The sequence below is a fragment of the Stegastes partitus genome, unplaced genomic scaffold (genome assembly GCF_000690725.1).
Source record: "Stegastes partitus isolate 25-593 unplaced genomic scaffold, Stegastes_partitus-1.0.2 Scaffold59, whole genome shotgun sequence".
Lineage (NCBI taxonomy): Eukaryota > Metazoa > Chordata > Actinopteri > Pomacentridae > Stegastes > Stegastes partitus.
In genome coordinates this window covers 875,329-891,279 of record NW_007577790.1, presented here as the reverse complement: position 1 = coordinate 891,279, position 15,951 = coordinate 875,329, and the positions used below count along the sequence as shown (strand labels likewise).

General features: G+C 39.7%; 1 protein-coding gene across 1 annotated transcript in view; it reads left to right on the top strand.

The window, feature by feature from the left end:
• The first annotated feature begins 314 nt into the window (after nucleotides 1-314).
• LOC103353067 (receptor-type tyrosine-protein phosphatase F) overlaps nucleotides 315-15,951 on the top strand; it is a 167,551-nt gene continuing 151,914 nt past the window's right edge. Inside the window, exon 1 of the mRNA XM_008275836.1 lies at nucleotides 315-725. The gene's annotated coding sequence lies outside the window, so the exon portion shown is untranslated. The remainder of the gene's footprint in view (nucleotides 726-15,951) is intronic.

The following is a 15,951-nucleotide window of genomic DNA, read 5'->3' as shown; positions in this document are numbered from 1 at the left end:
ACCTCTATATTCACCTGAGGCAAAGTTTGCAAAATCTTTGCAAAAATATCTCTTTTGGTTGTTTTTTAGCAGGTGCTTAATGTAAACAAATAAACAAAAGTGACTGCTTTGAGGAGCCACTGTGTCTGATGCGAGGCTACAGGTCTTGAGGAGCAGAAATGAATGGACACAGTAGCGAGTGTAGCCGAGTGAAACCGAAAATCCTGCTGACCGACCAGCATGTGTTTCCTCCACAGAGGCAGAGAGAAGCGTGACTGAGGAGAGACGAGCAGCTCCTGCGTCCACAGCTCCGTCTGTGGGGACTGTGCGCACACTTGCTGCTGCTGCTGCTGCTGCGAATTAACTTGCAAGAGAGAGAAAGAAAGAAAAAAAAAATTACTCGCAAGAAAAGAAGCAGCGCTGCTCCTCGCCGTCTCGTGCGGAGGCAGCGACACCGAACACTCGAGCTGACGTTAACCCGTTAGCGGCGCGGCACGAGCTGCCACGAATAGATCCAGGATCCACGACCCCGGTCGGCCGGCCGGGATAGGACCTCGTGTTCCTGTGTGGCGCACTGGACTCGTATCTTTTCCCCTCTTCTTTTACTCTGTGGGTTACTCCGCTGTTCCGTGGCTGTTAATTACATCAAGTGGATTGTTGTGCTCGCTACGAAGTGACGCCGGGACTAAACGCTGTGCTCCAGAGAAGGAGAGAAATGCCAACGGCGGTGACAAAGGGGAGCTTCAGTAAGTGCACCGTTATCTTTTTTTTTTTTCAATGTCCCCCGTTGAACTTGAGACGCATTTAGCGTTAAGTTATCTAACTTGCTAAAATGTTGATAGCCGCGTTGGTCTGCGTGTTTGTTTGGCGGTGTTTCTGAGCTGCGAATACTTTGGAAAATGCTTTTAAAGGTGCAACGCTGAATATTGTAAGTGAGCTCCGTCTGGGAAAAAAAACTGGGCTCCGTCTAACGTCAGACAGCCACGCACACAGTTTGTTGCTGTTTTATTTATGCTAATGCTGAATATGTACAGCTAGCAGCAACTTTTATTTCAGTGCCGAGTGGGAGCAAATGGTAATTAGGCACAGACATATTCGGTCCTCCTGTTAATAAAGTAGGCTGTCCGCGGAATGGAGCTGAATGGAAAAGACGAGCAGAATATTCATCCAGTCACTTCTCTCCTCGTGCGGCGGGCTCAGCTCTCCCCTGACGTGGCTGGACTCCTCTCAGGGAGCAAAGCTTCAATCAGCCACAAAATCTGCCGAGAATCTCTAATGAAACAATAAAAGGGGAGCAGTGGTGGTCTGCGGCGCTAAAGCCCGTCTTCACCCTGCTTTTTTTGCGTTTAATTGCAGTGTAATGATTTGCTCCAATGTTTGACCCTTTATATTAAATGTGATTTGCCAGAAGCTCTCTACACCTGGCTTTTTTTTTTTTTAACTTCATGTGTGCGAGTGCGCGTGCACGGCAGCGAGCGCACCCCGGCATTCGAGCTTCTTCTTTATTTCTCACTACCAGACAGGTCTTTGAGTTCAGAAGCTGCTGTCATGTATGTGTTAGTGCTTTTGAAATGACTGCAGCTCCACCTGCTTAGACAGGCTGGATGTCATGAATTGGTTCGTGCAGCTGTGGCAAAAGTATAATTTCAGCAATCATCCATGAGAGAATTCAATTGTAGAGCCAGTTTTTTTTTTGGGGGGGGGGGGCAGCATTTACAGATGTACCACTTCACATGATAACCTTGAGGCCTGATCAGGTCCTGAACAGATCTGAATTGGGAGCAGTGTTTTGCACAGAGAGCGTCTCAGCATTGCATCAAGCCTGCTGCCCTGTTGGGTTTATTTAAAGATAGGATTGGAAGCAATTTTGAGGGGTGAGTGACATGCTGAAGTAGCCTCATGGTCATCCTTTATCAATTCATGAATCCGATTAAAGCTGTCACAGACACAATAAAGAGACCTAACCATGAGCCAAACTGTAACAGGATGATACAGGGTGGGTTAGTTTCTTGGAATTGCATCAGAGGCTCTCTGCAATTGAATTGTAGGCCCTGCTGCATATTTGGGTTTCTAACCTTCAGCTCCTGGCAGCTGAAAGGAAAGTGACAGTGTATTTCTGCTCTAGATTTAGGGTAATTTTATACTGAACTGTCCCATAGGTCGTGGGTTACACATTGTAAAACCCATGTGGCATTTGCATGTAGATTATTTCACCAACATACATGCCGATTATCAGAGATGCAGTGTTTTTTTTTTTTCTAAAGCAGGTGACTGTCTTGTACTGTGTGGCTCAAGGATTCAGAATTATGTGTTGTTATCTGGTGGACAGACATGTTGTTATTTAAACCTGTGTTGCCAGGCCTGAGAAGTGCAATCATGGTGAATAGACAGGGACTGCAGGGAAACCGTAGGGTTTCTTTACTATGTTTATCCAGGCTCGTTTTACTTTTATTCTGTCTGTAGATGGGCTGTGAAAGCTATTGCACAATCGTAGTCTTACAATTTTGATTTCTTTTTGATGTTTTCTGTGACGTATGTGAACATATTTTACTGTGGTGTTTATTTAATAATGCTGATACACTCTCACAGGGCATTAGGGTTAGTTCATAGTCAAACCAAGACTGATTTAAGAGGCATGTGACTTATTTGACCATGACTTCTGTGGGATTAGGGTGTGAATGAATTGTTACATTGCTTTGTTCTTTTGTTTCTTGCTAGAATGGTGTTTCAGTTGGAAATTTTTTTCAGAAGAGTGCCTGTGCGAGAAAACAACCTCGGCCGTTAGCTGGTGATGTCATCTGCTGGGCATACAAACTGCCAAAGCCAGACTGCACTGAGGCAATTAGCAAATATCAACTTGCTGACAGTGTAGCCACCTTAACTGTAATGCTTGTATTGTGGTTTGGCTGAAAGTGACAGAAAATGAAGTGAAATTTAAGGTTTAATTCACTTCTTTTTACTGTAGAAATTCTATATTTCTTGCAGGGAAAACTGAAGAGTCTGACTTTTAGGAAAATCAACATTTGTTTTTTTCTCAGCTGATTAATTCAAATTAATGACCTTTTCTCACAACGTTTATCACTGACAAACAGTATTAGATATGACTTCTCTTAGATGTTTGAGCTATACTGTACTGAGTGATATTTGGAGTTTGGCGTTAGAGGGCTGTTTTACTGCAAGCAGGATTTGTGGCATCACGACTAGTTTGAAAGCCAGACAGTTATGCAGGAGACACACTTAATTTAGCAGAACTTTTAAAATGAAAAACATGGCCGTTGTCATAACTTCTTTTCAGTATAGATGTCTTTTTAAGAATTTCTAACTGTGAAAGTTTAGTAATTGTGTACATCTTTCAACATGCCTGGAACTAATCTTTACCACCTCAGTTTCACTGTTGGGGTGTAACAATCTGTCAACAATTTGAGAGTGATACAGTAGTGTGAGTGTTTTTTTTCTTCTTCTTTTTTACTGTCTTGTTTTGCTTCTTTCTTTCTTTCTTTCTTTCTTTCTTTCTTTCTTTCTTTCTTTCTTTCTTTCTTTCTGTTTTAAGAATTTGATTGACAAATTCTACTTTCCAAAGAATTTACTCACATTTTTATGCTTTATTTGTTGTGGGTACATCCCTGGCCTGTGTGAGCATACGTGTTCTTGTGTAGGGTATTTCCTAGCAGGCCTGGTCTGGGGCTGACAGCCAGAGCATCTGCCTCGGCTTCCTCATATATCGGTACTCCTTGGCAGGGTTCGAGCTGCATGGCACTGTTCAAGAGCTCCAGCTCGTCTGTGGCCACATGCTAAAAAACCACTCAGCACAACCCTCTCCCAGCTGACGCTTTCTCATGCTTTCCATATGGGTAAAATCTTGGTAATTTTAGGGCCCTGGAGTTCTAATGAGAGGTTTTGCCTATACTGTCTTGGTCTGTGGTGGGCGGGATCAGCGTTTCTCGGGTTTATAGGGGATTATAACTTCTCTGAGATGCCTCACTGGCCCAATGTCAGGGCGTTGGCACAGAGAAACCAAGAACTCTTTTTTAACCAGGCAAACTGGTTCAGACTGGTTGTGAGGGGACTCTGGCATAGGGGTTGCAGCAGCTAGTCTGGAAGCTAAAGTTTACATTCAGGGCTGCAAATGAGGTCAGTCACTGTAGGTATCAAGCTTCAGACTAAGATGCAGATATGCAGTGTGCAGATTTTTCTGCTTAGAGGATCAGGTTGTTTTGCTCTTGCTTCTATAGGGATGCTGCAAGCAACTGCTATTGTCCTGTTCAGCATCCCATCCCCACATAGAGACAGGGTGCTCTCAGTAGCACGCATGGTGGATTTTTAACAATGCCTGTTCCTTAACGTCACCAGCATAGAGGCAAAGAGTGATTTACTACTCTGTCTACAAGGGTAATGTAGGAGCAATTTGACTGCTGATTGAAACCAGGTCTCCCATTTCAGAGTCCACTGGTGACATTATAAACCATTTACACCAGTGTTTTACAGGGCACCCCTGCATTTGGAAAAGTGGAAACAGACACAGCCTGTGCTACCACGAGAGCCCTCATTTTATCCATTCCTTGTGTGATTTGTTGTCGTTACTTCAAAGTATGTGAGTACTGCTGAGCGAGGTAGTGAATATGGATGACATTGAAAGGTCAAATGTTAGGTTAATCAGGTCTGTCTGTTTTTCATTTAGGCAGCAGGACCGCCTAGATATAAGAGATCTGTCTGCTTTTGATTATGCAGCCTTTTCTGTGAGTGGCAAAGCTTTTTTTTCTCTTGAGCCATCAAGTGTGAATCTGCGTTTTGTGTCCAAATTCTGTGGCCAGACCTTGGGACATTTATGCACTCGTTCTATGTCAACATATGTTAGATGATAGCTATTACTTAAATGGACCAAGCAGCCTTAATTAGGTTTTCACCATCTAAACCACATGACTCATTACAGAGTCAAAGTGCTGCTGAAGAGCAAGAGGAAGCGATTTCTTTTAGAAAAAAGTGCAAAGACTAACGAGTGAAGGATGCTGGAATTTGATGACTGAACCTTCAGGATGTCAGTGTTCTGCTAATGCCTCTGCTAATGGCTAAAACTCAACATTAGCTACAGCTGCTTTACAGTCCATTAGCAAAGATGATTGACTGTGGCTTTATTGTGAGGCAACTGCAAGACGTGTTAAGTTACAGATGAGTGGGTTTGGGTTACCATACCTTAATTTTATTAGGTTTCAAATAAGGTTAAAGATGTACTAAATCCACAGTTGGATATTGCAACATTTTGTTGACGAATTACCAATATATAAGCGATTAGGTGATGATGCCTCCTTCAATATAACCATAGTTTCCATAGCTCCACAATTATTTCACGCCTAATTGAAATGGATTTTAATGCAAATTTCAAAATTTAGAGATTAGGGTTTCAAGATTTCAAGTCCTTAGTTTATTGCTTGTCGACAGCCAAAAATATCACTGCTCTTTTTGCTGTTGAGAGATTTTCTGATGTAAGAAATGGAACTCCGTGGAATATCACACTCACAATGTGCAGTTAGACGCTCATTGGTATGCAAAACAAAGTCTACAGTGAGATGTAGAAACTGTTGCTATTCATCTGCTGTCCCTGTGATCTCAGATGGTCCCAGATGGCTTTGCATTCTCACTACACAGGCCATCGAATTATAGTCTTCAACCACCAAATGCATAAAAGTGGGTTGTTTTCACTTGTTGTAGTCGTTTTATTATTTGTCTTTGTTTTCTATATTAGGATAGCTACCAATCTATTACTTGCTCTACCTCAGTTCTCTGACTTTCAATAATAATTATGCTTTACATTATATTGTGCTGGCCACTGCTGCTATGAATGGTTTAGATACAAGATCAATTTGTTGAAATTTGATGATGACAATGTGCTGCTACTTTTTCGTGATCATTTTGTGTGGCATTTTTGGTGGGGCTTACGTTACATAGGCCTTCTGGTGAAAATTAAATTATTGTCCTTGTACCAAAGATTTCAAATTACAGGTTTGTGTGTTCTTGATGAGTTGCCTGTGTACTCATAACAGTGTTGCAGGTGGTGTGAGAAAGATGTTTTTACATGAAGTACAGTCCAGTATGTGTTCAGCACCTGGAGTGTACGCCTCTAAAACCCATCTTCCCAGCTGTTAGATGTTTTTGCCTATCTGAATTCTAAATCATAGTAAATTGAATATTTTGGGGTCGTTTGGGCAAAAGAGTTCATTTGAAAACATCACCTTGGCCTTATGGAATTCGTGAGCTTTAACCAAATGCTTGTCTCAGCCTCATATATTGGTGTTATTATTAAATAGCTGTGGCCATAAATTGCTTGGTGACATTAATAAATGGAACTGATGGTCTGTGTGTAGATTGATGATCTCTTGTGCTCTTGGGTTATACCAATACATTGTGCAATCTCGCATCACTCACTGCAGTGTGTTTGGTCTGATACACTTGATGAATCAAGCAACTGACCATGCAGTTTACTCAATATCCATAGAACAATACAACATGCTTGTTAATCTGAGGTGGTGTCTTCTGGTTTGACACTGCATGTGTTTTTGTGTTGATTTGTTTGCCGCTGCTTTTGTTGTGTATCATTCCTCTTGAAATGGGAAAAACTCCACTGTTTAATTTTGTGCTTTTAAATATTGTAGTTTCATACTTTCATAAAGTTGAATGTCATAGTAAATAGAAAATGGGAACATGAGGCTCATTCTCAGGCAGTCCTTGCTTTTGCAGTATTGAAAATATATGAAATTGTAATGCCACTGTAATGCATCAAATCCAACTGTGAATTTTATGAATCATTAGAGACCAAATAGCTTCATGTCCTCCACAGTTGCCACTTGTGGGTTATTACCTCTTTCGTTTGAGATGCTAACTTAGATTCTGTGGGTGTTCAGCCTAAGTTATGGTACTGTAGACAGTTTTATCACATCCTGTGTATTGGTAAATGTACCGTGGAGCTGACAAGAACATGCGACACGCGTAAGACCTCAGTGCCTTGTCTGTTCATCTGCGCAGTCAGCAGAAGTGCAGAGATGACGCACTCTTTCATTTTAGACAAATGCTAGATGGGGATAAATGGAGCAGCGGTTCACAGGCTTGTGTCATTCATTTTGCTTGTCATTGTCTACCTATTCTTTTCAGGTTCTCATCTAATTAGAACACAGACTCACATACTCTCACAAACACACAGGTTGGTACCTGAATGGATGCAGAACATTACATGAAGGTCAAACAGTCAGCTGTCTTATCAAGCTGGATTAAATGTCACATACATAGATTAAACACGCTGCAATTAACAGTGAGACAGTTTTTCACCCTGAGCATGGCCTGGATTTTCAATTTTCATAAATAGTAGTTTATATTAGCTGTACTTGCAAAACAATAGTGTGGGAGATAGAAAACATACCTCTTTCCTTCATTGTTCGCTAATGACAATGAACATGCTGTATCACAGTTGCATAACTGATGATGGGAACCATTTCACAGTCAAAATGTAGTTTTCCATTTATGTTAAGGATCCTGACTTTGCTAGTTTCACCTTGCATGCTTTCTTTCAACATAGGGAAGTCAGCACACTATTCCTTTTTGCTCCATTTTTTTTCTCTAAAAGCTACTTTGCTCAAGGGAATATCTGTCCAACCCATTACCAGTTTTGGTGAGTATAGGGTTATACAAGCACACATAGATTTTGTGTGCACTTTAAGGTGCAAAAATCATACTGAAAAAGGATTAGAAATCAGTACCAAGACATTTTTCCAGAATACTAACCAAGTTGCTTTTAGCTAATGGAAGGAGTAAAAAGAGTTGAAAACTGGCAGTCGGATAGCTAACAGTTTTTTCTAAAACCCTGACAATATGAACTCAGCATGGACACGCAAAGCTATTTTTTGCACATGGAAACAAAAGTTTAATAAATGACCATACATTGATTGTGACAAGTGAAGATTCTGACATAGGAGTCCTTATTGCCACTAGCTGGCCGTGTTAAAACACAACAGTAAATGGCAGAAAAGTGCATGCCTTGCACTCCGTCTGCCCCGCTGATATGGCAGATGGATAGGATTTTGGGGAGTGGGGGTGGGGCACTTTGGCAGTGAGCAACAAAGATGACAGCTCCTCGTCCGTGGAGGGCTACCAAGGGCCTTGGCTCTGAGCACCTACTGTGTCCTCCTGACAGAGCCTTGATGCCATCAGAGACCATTAGCAGTGACAGCATGTCATTGTGTCACACTGGGGCTCATGTTGAAGCAATGAATAAGTAAGAACAGTAAATAAAGATGGCACATTTGGAAATAAACAAGATTTTCAAATGCCAGATTGAAGAATTTTCACCCTTGTCGAAACCAGTTTTACATTAAAGCTCATCAGACCCTATTAAATCTGTACAGACAAATCCTTTTTTTTTTTGCAATAGCTGGATAGATTGCATCACTAAGCCACATCACAACACACACAAAACAAGGAGATAAGTAAAAAAACAAACAAAACAAAAAACCCAAATACAATTAAGACTAAATTATATGCTGTCCAAATCCTGTCTTAGCTTTTGGCCGTTGCTTAGAGCAGACTGTCTAGAAGCCTCCACAGCTAGTGTTGTGACACAAGTGAAGACAAGTGACTCTAATAAAGCCATGTAATGCAATAAGTCAGTGACTGAATTAAGGACTGAGCAGTGCTTGGATTGTTCTCACAGCTAGGCTTAAATTGCACAAAAATGTGTGAGTGTGAGGCTACTTACTGTAAATAATTTACTCCCAGGGCTCTAGCTTGTGCTTGTGAAATGTTGAAATGTGTGAAGAATGTTTCATATGGTCAGACTATACAAGTCACATATCTTTAAGGTCTGTGCTGTTAAAGATGTGATTTTAGATTCTGAAAATGTGAGATCGACCACTCTACCACAGAGAAACATGTAAATATTTATTCTCCTTAACTTGCTGACCAATACTTTCTCAGCATATTCGGATTTTATTGAATGTAAAAAGAATAACAATGACGTTCCATGAAAAGGATTATGCCTCTAAAAATGTTGTCATGACATTTTGCATACTAATGTTGCAATTACTATCGCAAATTATTTTTTGCATTTAGACAATCACTCATAATGTTGTATAAACATGTGCTTGCTTAGTTTTAATGTACCTTTCTCAAAATAAAATATGTTAACCATACTCTAGTGCTCGTTATATAAGTCTGCCCACTGTGGAAGTATTTAAATTAATTACTTGGTGTTTAAATTTAGAAAATTGCTATCAGATAAAACCACAATGCATAATGCCTCCTATTAGGGACATGTTTTACTGTTCCAGTCCCATTTCTCTGTAGTAACAGAGAATGGAAAAGCACTGGGACTTTTGAACTTGCTGTTAATGGAATGTCTTTGCACTGACCAACATGATAAGTTGTTTCCTGTATCCTATTTATATATAAATATAGACTATGATAATATAAATGACCCAGTGCGTAGTTGCACATTACCAACATTCATCAGACTCACAAGAGGTACGTACATTTCAAGGTTACACACTGCAGAGCAGAGCTGAAATCATGTCGAATTTTCCTAACGGTAGTCAGAAAGTAATGGAATATCACAGCATGAGGTTACAGAGTGGTTTAGATGGTGGAGGGAGGGGAACTCATTTAGCTCTGTCCGTACTAAATGGAATTTATTGTGTATTTAATGTGTATGGACATGGGATAAAAGGCTGTTGTCCATTTCAACAAGGTCTACAGGTTATTTTCCATTGCTGCACATGCATGGGTGTGGTAGATCCTCCATATAAATAAATATTTATTTATCCATTTTTGTAATGTTTCGCTTTATAGGGACAGATGAACAAGCACAGGACGTTTACTAAAATGACTAATACCACATATCACAGCATTTAAAGCCTGAACTATTTTGTAGTGTTTTATTGCTAGACAGATTGTCACTTAAGAAAAAAAAACGTATATAAAATACATATTCCTTATACAAGACACAAACATAAATATGAAATGAAATGTGCCATAAAATGGCGAAATCCTAAGGGATAGCACCTCATCATCCATGATTGCATGCCTGGTCAGATTCAGAAACTTGGATTTACAGTGATCCCAGTTTTGATCCATTGCAAGTTATGCGGATAAAGAGTTTCATATATTGAATCCCTGAAGAGAGAAAGCAGCCTGTCTGAAGCAGGTGTTATGAGAGGACATTTTAAGTCATCCCACCTAAAATAGGTGAGAAAATTCTAGGTCATGTACAAATTTAAAGATCTATTTGAAGGACTAAGAACTTAACATATAATTTCTTTGGAAAACAAAACTGTACTTATGTTTTATATATATATATATATTCAGTTTCTGCTCATATCTTCCAAAATGTACACTGAAAAAGATATAATCTGGTTGGAAATGTTTGTTGGGCAGTCGTATTGGCTCATTGCCAATAAAGCACTACAACAGAATTTGATGTCTTCCCAACCCATGTGCTGTCACTGTCGGATGACTCTTTTAACACTCAGCAGGGATATTTCATAGAAATCAAACAGTAGAATTTGGCACTATAACACACTAACATAAGTGATTTACACATTTCAGTTATTAAACTAATGCAGAATCATTTCTTAATTTGACTGCCACCTACTTACCTGTCCTCTGGGTATTATATTGTATTCCAATCCCCCAGACTAGCAGTAGTTTACTGTTGAGCTTACACTGTCACCTTCGTCTTCTGAGCCTGGGTATAGTCAGCCCTGAGTTATTATACTTCATAACTTGCTTTTTTGATCTCTTGGTCAGAGTTCAAACACTTACCTTCAATGCCACCCTTAGTTTCTGCCTACCAGGAAGAATCAAGAGGACCCTATGGACACAGCAAGGTGAGATCCATGCTGCTGCTCCTCTAAAAGGGCAATGATTCATGAGGCTGGCTCTCCTGTCCCTGGGGCAGGGAGGAATAGCTGGCATTATCTTCTGCAAATGGGTTTGAAAATGCTCTTGGCCAGGTTGACCAAGGCTGATTTATAGCTCAAGATGCACTGAATGGTTAGGCTCTCTTTTCCAGCATAGGCATGAGCCCCTACCACCGCTGCATGCTCGAACACGCACACAAGCTCACTAGTATACTCACACCTCCCCACTTCACTGCTTACAATCTGTGCAGCTGTACAGTTTAACTTCACTCTGGGCATGTATTTAGAAAAGAAAAAGAAAGAGAGTGCTAAATGTGTGACACCAAAGTTGTAGAGTGAAAGCAGTAGCCTATTGTTCTTAATATGTCAGTGCAAGGATAAGCAGTTTTCCACCTTTATCTTTCTTTGTCAAAGCTTATATATAGATATGAACCTTATCCTTGACTTGAAGTAGGAACCACTGTCAGAGAAAAAGAAATTGCCTCCTGAAAATTGTTCCTTTTAGAAGAGAACTCCTTCTCTCTGAAGTAGTGTGAAATAGCGTGGTTAAGCTCCTCTAGACAGTTAGGTCTTAAGAAAGCCTGCTGATTGCTTTGCATGTTTTCCACACTAATAAGCTTTATTTCCATGTCTGAACTTTGGGGCCTCCCAGCAGCTCGGAGTTTCTTTCAGCCAGGTAATGTTGAAATCTATTTTTGAAATAATTAATTGACAGAGTAAACTGAAAATATTTGAAAAAAAAAAAAAAAAACGTGGTTCACTTGAAATGGTGCAGATTTATTTTAAAGCCTTCAATTGCCACAAAGCAATTATTGTAGTAAACAGCTTCACTGAGCCTCTCAGGAAGGCTAAGAATTTTCTAGTCCTTTTTAAGTCTGACAAACTCCTGTCTGATTCCTACCTTGGCTCCTCTGCATTACACGGAGACGGTCTCATGCTTCACACGCAAACAGACATCAGCCTTATTATCAAGTCAACAAGAATTAGGCACAAACAGATGGATTGTAAGCAATAGTCATGATGGAACAACCATTTTGTTTTCACATCAAACATAACCTTTCCTGTGACTGTGTTTAGCCTTTTCTCATCAGACTTGCAGTGCCTGCTAGAATCAGGGGGCGGGGACGTCAGATTACAAACAGGAGTTGGAGAAACTGGATTTGACTTACTTTGTGAAGCGTCCAAAATGCAAACTGACAGAGAATGTTTTACCCAACATCACCTGCTTCTAGTGTTGCAGTCCGCCCTGTTAGAAAATTCCTAGTTCTGTCTCAACATTGTTGCGTAAGATCTACAGGAAGGGAGCTCACGTCTTGTCTCTCCAAGAGCCTCTGGACCTCTGTGAGGGATCAGCAGCAGTAGCTTTGAGTTTTAATGAGCGACATTTAAAGTCTCAGTGTTTTAGAGGTGTCCACATGGTGTCTGTCCAAGCTATCATCCATCTTCTAGACCTCATGCACCCCTACCCACCATCAGAAAACCACCTTTTCCAAGCTGGTTGTTAATGTTTCTAAATGGTGTACTTACAAGTGGATTATTTAAAAGGCCCCGTGTCAGACAGATCTTTATCTGGCGGCTTGGCAGCTTGACTCGGACTCACTCGGCTTCCTGTCTCTGCATGTTGATTAGCTTGTTTTTCTCCCCTTTCCTTCGCTTTGCTGTGTAGTCTTCTGCACTAACTCACCTCATGTGATTTGGGCCAAGTCAGAGAACTCCCAGAGAATGGTTAATCCTCTTTTCTTTCTTATGTGGAAGTGAATGGAACATGTTAAAGGCTTGCTTCATGTTTTTTTTCTGCATTTATTACAGAATATAGTGATCTTTCTCATTCTAGAACTTGAAAATGTGTCTGTAGGGCACATTGATGCCAGTGTGAGGCTTGATTTGATGGGAACCAGATAGAAGTAGAATAAACTCTATACTCCTGAGATATTTCATAATCATAATAACAATAATGCTGATCATTAATGATAAGTAATCTTACCACCTTTCACCCTTTTGATCAACTTAATCTCAGTTCATGCTATCCACGTCGCAGCCAAGGCCTGCGTGGGTCAGCGTGATGTTAATTTTCTGCAGATGTCCATATCCGTGCACAAAACTTGTGACTGCTTGGACTGCAAGCAAAGAAACTGAACACAAAATAGATGCTTGTTTTGAGTGGGTTCGAGAGGGTGATTTGTTGCAGTCCTTTATAGTTCATCATTACGAGTTGTGATTAAAGTAGTTGTCGTCAGACTGTGTAGGTACTTTGAGTTGTATAAGCTTTCCCATGTTCGTGCCCAATCTCAGATTCTCTACATATCCTGTGCTATGCCTGCACACTTTGCTTGGCATGAGTAGGCAACCGACTCCAGCTCCAAGCTTCTCAGGAATAATATTTCACACAATACTACAGCCCAATCTGAAGCTAACTACTATACTTTGCTGCAAAGATCCTGTATCTTAAAACACAAAGTCAAAGCCAGCCTTTCATATATATATCAATGGGAACCCTGTGTTTTTGTGTCATTGTGAGGGGCCGTGTGGCAATGCAGACCAATGTGTACCACAAAATTGTAGTATGAATGAATCTGGAATGTGTTGCATGAAAAAAAAAAAAGCACTGTTGACAATTTTGCTCTTGAGTGTGGCGCTTTGGAGATAAGTCCATGCACAGGTATAATTCAGCAGAAAAAGGTGCATTTATTCAGTGATATTTGGGTATTAAAAGTTAGCAGGAATATTACATCAAGGTTAGTTCCAAATGAACCCCTGCGCTACATTTTGATATGTTTTCAGTGAACATTTTCAAAGTAAATGAGAAAGTAGATTGATAGTGGTATTCATGATTGCTTTTCATGTATGAAACTCTGAAGTGACAGAGGAAAGAGTCAAGACTTGCCCACCCATACAAAGCTTATGAGATGGGATTTGAAGTGAAAAGCAAGAGACCTGCTGAGAGTCTGACCTCAGGAAAATGAAGAAAGCAGTTTAAGTTTTTGTTATTCTTTCTTCTTGGAGGTTGAAATAGATCATCAATCTTTGATTTAAGAAAACCCAATGCAATACTTCAGCAGCCTTTAAAACTCTTCTCCAGCATTTTTTATGGTCTTTCACAGTGTGTAGTGACTGTCATGACACCATGCCTTGTTTCATATTCAACTCTTTGTTCTAAAAAAATGATAAAAAAATAAGGTTAAGGCAAGTACAATCACTTCGTATCAAAATATACTCTAATATGAAGCTTTGTGGCCTAAAAAGGTTTTTCTCACATTTGCTTTCCGCAAATCTTATCTATGCTTTTGTACCTGCACAAAGCTGAGGCCCTTTGATCTGATCAGAAAATAATGTTCATACTTTATCTGTCAAAGTACCACAACCAAATAAGCAAACAAACATCAAAGTAAAGTCCAGCAAGTTGAGAAATAAGTAAGATTATTTTAATTGAAATTTTAATTGGAATCTTTTTTTAGGTAAACGTTTGGCTGATGTCTGATAGAAAGTAGCAAATATGGTGAGACACTAAACAGCCAGAATAAAACTAAATTTGCTCAGTGTCAATATGCAAAACACAGTTAATCCAAATGTTGAAACTGCCAGTTTCATCAAGCAAAAATGGAACGCTTCAGTAGTCGGCAGAAAAGTGCTATATGAGTGGGTTTGGACATTTTACTGCAAGATGATTTGAGGTTATGCTCAGAACGAGCACCTTTTATTATGATTTGTGCACAGGTCCTGGATGTTGTGTTGAATCCATTCTGATGTACATATCTGAATATAGATTCCTTTATATCTAGACACCTTTTAGACACCGCTAAAACATTGAGACTTTAAAGGTCGAATTTAAGATCTTATCAAAAAAACTGAACTTATAAATTCGATCAAAATATGGCTTTGTGTCATATTTTGTGTACTGTATGGTTTTATATAAAGTTTCAATATTGAGTGTTGTTTAAATGATTGTGGTTGGTCTGGACAGTCTTTCTTTTTGTTGTTTAATGTTGAATATGTTAAACATGTTAAATATTAAGTTATATAACAAAAAATAAAAGAGCAATGTACAGCAAAGTAACTTCGTGCGCAAAACAATGAATTAATGAACAAATAATTCCAGTAATTGGGAGAGTTTGCAACTGTGGAGTTGTTGCTTTTGTCATTGTGCAGTCGGTAATAGTTGTAGGGTTTTACTTGAGAACAATTAAACGTTCTTGACAGGTAGTGTAACAGAAACCAGGTATGGGAACTGGATAGTGTTTCTGCTGATATCGATTCATCAAGAAAGAACAAGGTTGGCAATGATCCCGGCTCAGGACATTCATCTGACCACTGGTTTGTACATAATGGTTTTACAAATTCATTTGTAGCAGTCCACTTCTGATAGAGTCACCCAAGGAAAACTTGAATCATAAATGGCCAAAAAAAAAAAAAAAAAAGTGTGTAGTAAACGCAAAGACTTTTTATCCCTTGGGATGAAGTTTTTTAAGTTCCCTAGTTTTGGTTCAGTCCTCCAGAAAGCCAACAAACACAAAATGATTTATAAGATAAAAATAATTTGTGGTCGTCTGCATATTCATTGCTGACTTGTCCCATTATTCAGAGGCTCATTTACATTTTAAGCAGCATATCACGGTCAAGGACTGTGTGTACTTCCTTCTGTGAACCTCTGGAGCATTGCAATGAGTTTACTCTTTGAGGGAAGAGATGAGCCTATTGATTAGAGACAGCTTGACCTGTGTTAGTAACAGAGGAGCAGTCACTCAGCTCTAAATCTTCAAAGAACCATGACTGTGATTGACCTTGTTCAGACTTAATTAGGACAACAACATTCCTAGCATTTATTTTGTAATCATTCCTTAATATGTATAAATAACTTAATTGGGTTTGTCAGATCAATGGATTTATTTTACTCTGAGGTTTAAGGAAAGGCAAGCCTTTCAACTTCTGATTCGTGTCTTGCCAATTATCTCCCTCCCTCAGGCTTTAATCTGCAGGAATTTTGTTCACAGACGCTAAGTTCACCTAAGTTTTGTCAATAATATGTCAGTCCATCTGGCCTTATAAATATACAACATGCCGTGCTTTGGATGTGTGA